Source organism: Myotis davidii, unplaced genomic scaffold (genome assembly GCF_000327345.1).
Source record: "Myotis davidii unplaced genomic scaffold, ASM32734v1 scaffold555, whole genome shotgun sequence".
Lineage (NCBI taxonomy): Eukaryota > Metazoa > Chordata > Mammalia > Chiroptera > Vespertilionidae > Myotis > Myotis davidii.
The window spans coordinates 596742-601094 of record NW_006286315.1 but is presented as its reverse complement, the minus strand read 5'-3'; the positions used below and the strand labels follow the sequence as shown (position 1 = coordinate 601094).

The 4353-nt window shown below is 40.6% G+C and overlaps 1 protein-coding gene and 1 pseudogene across 2 annotated transcripts in view; one reads left to right on the top strand and one right to left on the bottom strand.

Annotated features, from left to right (window-relative positions):
• Nucleotides 1-4353, top strand: part of CREBBP (CREB binding protein) — a 135487-nt gene that overhangs the window by 13753 nt on the left and 117381 nt on the right. The gene's annotated exons all lie outside the window — the stretch shown is intronic.
• On the bottom strand, nucleotides 237-1953 carry LOC102759732 (annotated as a pseudogene).

Sequence of the window (4353 nt, the reverse complement as noted above, 5' to 3'; positions counted from 1 at the left end):
TGCAGCTTCCAGCCCGCTCCGCGCGTACCTCCACACCTTTGTATTTGCCGCACTGCGCCTCCTCTGAGTCTCGTATGCTGTTCTGTTTCCTTCTAGTTGTAGAATTTCCCCTCAGCCAGCCTTCCTGTGGTTCTGGGTGATGTCCGTTCCGTCGTTTAGTTGTATTTTTGAAGTGGTTGTGCGAGGTAGCAATCTCCAGTGTTTACCTATGCTGCCATCTTGGTTTCTCCCTGCTTTTTTCTTCTCTCTCTTTTTAATGAGGATGATAGTAGTGCCTGCCTTTGAGAATCGTGTAGATTAAAAGGGGATAATAATAACATTTTTCTTATAGAATTGTGTTGATTAAATGAGATAGTGTACATAAAGTTCTTTTGTATATTTTTTTAAGTAAAAACAATACTTTCATTAACAAGTTTGGGACACAATGAACAACTTCCCAGAACAACAGAAATAAGACAGTCCCAAGATACTGAAGTATAGCATTGCAGCAGACAAGTTAATATTCTTTACCCTCCTTTCCCCCACCACTATCTGCCAACTTCCTTAATATCCTTCTCAAAGGCAGCCATATCCTCACGTGTCTCTCTTTCCTCCATGACCTTACCCATGTACCAATGAACAAAGGCACGCTAGGCGTTTATCAGGACAAATTGGTGGTCCAGGTGAGCCCAGGCCTCAGCAACAGCTTTGGTGTTACTCAGTATGCACACAGCTCACTGTACTCTGGCTAGATCTCCATCAGGTACCACAGTGGGAGGCTGAAAATTAAAGCCAACATTGAAGCCAGTGGGTACCAGTCCACAGACTGAATGGTATGCTTGGTCTTAATGGTGGAAATGGTAGTATTGACATTGTTGGGAACCAAATCACCATGGGTAGCAAGCTATGTATTTACCATAATAAGGGTCACATTTCACCATCTGATGGGCTGTCTCAACACACACATTGGCTCCCTGACTGATTTGGCTCAGTGGATAGGGCATCAGCCTGCAGACTGAAGGGTCCCGGGTTTGATTCTGGTCAAGAGCACATGCCCGGGTCGTGGGCTCAATCCCCAGTAGGGGGCGTGAAGGAGACAGCCGATTAATGTTTCTCATCATTGATGTTTCTCTCCCTCTCCCTTCCTCTCTAAAATCAATAAAAATATATTAAACACACACACACATGTGATCTCTGCTACAATATGGTAAGCTTTCCCTGGTAGGCTTTCTCAGCTGAGATGACAGAGGCATATTGTGGCAACAGAGAAATGGATGTGAGGATAGGATATCAGGATGGTCTGGAATTCAGTCAGAATAATATTCAGGGCTCTATCAAACCCGAGGAAAGCAGTGATGGAGGATAAAATCTGCCTAATAAGGCAGTTAAGATTAGTATACTTTGGGTGCTCAGTATTGAGGTTTTTATGACAGATATTGTAGGTGGCCTCATTGTCAACCATGAAGGTACAATCAGAGTGCTCCAGGGTGATGGGGGTGGTGAGGATGGAGTTGTAAGGCTGTGGAAACCTGAGAGGCTTGGTAGATGAAAACTCTGGATTGACCTTGCCATAATCAACAGAGGGCAGTGAATCCAGAACCAGTTCCCTCACTAAAACTGGAAAACCAGGAAGCACTGAAGATCTGTGCACTGATAGGCCAGTTTCCAAATTTAGTCCAAGACAAGGTCAGTGATCTCCTTGCCAGTGGTGTAGTGTCCACGGTTATAGTAATTGGCAGCATCTTCCTTGCCTTGAGCTGCTTAGAGTGGAAGAACTGGCAGTAGGTATCAGTGCGAACTTTATCAATGGCCATGGATGGGTTCCAGGTCTACAAATACTGCCCTGGGAACATGCTTACTAGCTCCTTTCTCACTGAAGAAGGTGTTAAAGGAGTCATCTCCTCCCCTAATGGTTTTGTCACTTGACATCTGGCCATCAGACTGGATGCTATATTCCAGGCGTTGCCGATCTGGACACCAGCCTGGCCAACTTAGATGGAGATTCATTCACAGATATCTGAGATTTGTAGGGCTCCATTGGTCTGGAGTTGGCGAGGGGATGGGGACAAGAATCTCCCACTGACAGACTATTAAGGAGTCTGAGGGAGAAATCTGTGAAGTTCTTAGCATAGTGCCTGGGTTTACCGAAAAACTTTTAGAGAAGTTTGGTTAGTTGGCTATGTGCTTTCTTACATAAAGGATTTGAGAAACCAATAAAATATTTGGAATGATAATGAGACTGCTTTCTAATGTTTTCAGTGAATATTTTCTAATAAAAATGTTTTATGCTTATTAAACAAAATTTGCAAGTCTAGAGAATTATTGCCCATAATTCTATCATCTAGTTTAGTGTTAACTTTTTGATGTTTTCTCTACCAGTCTTACCCATAATTATCTTTTTGTAAAGTCAAAGTTGGAGTCATGTTTCTTTTTCCCTAGTTCTTTATAACTGATTATTTTCTGTAACAAACTGAATGAATGTTTTGCATAATAGCAACATTGAATACTTTGATTTAATAAGCTCCTGGTGACTACTTTGAAGAGTATTACTTGTAAGAAAAACCAATCAACCTGTTCCTTTCCAACTAAAGGTCAATAATTAGGATCTGGAGTTAAAGACCTACATGTATTGCTTTAAAAATATTTTATTGTTTTAATCTTAATACTGGAGATATACATTACATAGAGATGCACAGATCTTAAATGTTACAGTTTGATGCTTTTATCAAACTCGTGCCCCTATAACCCACAACCCTATCAAGATACATTATCCCAGAAAGTTCCTTTAAATTTCTCCCTTTTTTTGTCCCTCCTACCCCCACTGCCATAATCAGTACTGATTTCTTTCACCATGGGTGAGGATGAGTTTTACCCATTTTCAAGCTTTATATAAATGGAATCATACAGCATGTACTTTTTTGTGCAAGGCTGCTTTTGCTCTCAGCATGTTTTTGAGATTCATCCATGTTGTTGCCTGAATCAGTAGTTTTTTTGGTGTTTCTTTAATCCTCGTCTGAGGATATAGTTTTATTGATTTGAGAGAAAGAGAGAGAGAATTGATTGGTTGCCTCCTGCATGTGCCACTACTAGGGATCAAACCCACAACCTTGGTATGTGCCCTGACCAGGAATCAAACCTGTAACCTTTTGGTGAGCAGGACGATGCTCCAACCCGGCCACCTGTCCAGGGCACATTTTTATTGCTAAATAGTATTTCATTGTGTGAATTTACCAAGATTTGTTTATCTAACCTCCTATTCATGGACATTGTAATGGTTTCCAGTTTGGGCTGTTAGAATAAAGTTTCTGTGAACATTTTGTACAAGTCTTTGTGTGGACATATAAATTTTCATTTGGATAAATAGCTAGGAATGGAATTGACTAGATGAGAGAGGTCTGTTTTTGGACTCTAGTCTGGAAACTAGCAAGCTGTGTAGCCCATGGATCAGATCTGGTTTATTGACTGTTTTTTATAGCCCATAACCTAAGAATGAGTTTCTTTTTTTAATTGATTTTTAGAGAGGGAGGAAAGAGGAGAGCGAGAAAGACATAGATTTGTTATTCCACTTACTAATGTATTCATTGGTTGATTTTTGTATGTGCCCTGACTGGGGATTGAACCAGTAACCTTGGCATATCGGGATGATGCTCCAATCAACTGAGCTATTCGGCCAGGGCAGTGTTTATAGTTTTAAAGGGTTGATTTAAAAAACAAAAACCAATAAATAGAAGAATGACGAATGGAAAACATAGATTGTCTGCTAAGACTAAAATATTTACTAACTGGCCTTTTATAGAAAAAAAGTTTGTCATTCCTCTTCTAGTTTATTCCATTGATCTGTTTGTCCATTTCTTTAGCTTCATTATAATAAGCATTAAAATAGGGTGATTAGTTTCTCATTTTCATTTCTGTTTAATTTCTAGATTTTGTATCATTGACTTGTTTTTTTGCTGATGAGAAATATAATTTATTTTTCTGTATTAACATTATATCCTATAACCTTACTAAACTCAGTTCTGTTTCTAGGTCACATTGTCTTTGTTTTTTGTTTGTTTTTTTATTGATTTTAGAGGTGGGAGAGAGAAACATCGATGTGAGAGAGAAACATTGATTAGTTGTCTCCTGTATGTGCCCCTACAGGAAACTGAACCTGCAGCATTTAGTTCAGAATATATTTATATGTGACCAGTGGCCTGATGCATGAAATTCGTGCTGGGGGAGGGGTGGTGTCCCTCAGCCCAGCCTGCACCCTCTCCAATCTGGGACCCCTCGGGGGATGTCCGACTCCTGGTTTAGGCCCGATCTGGGACTACTGGCTCCTAACCGCTTACCTGCCTGCCTGCCTGCCTGATTGCCCCTAACCACTCTGCCTGC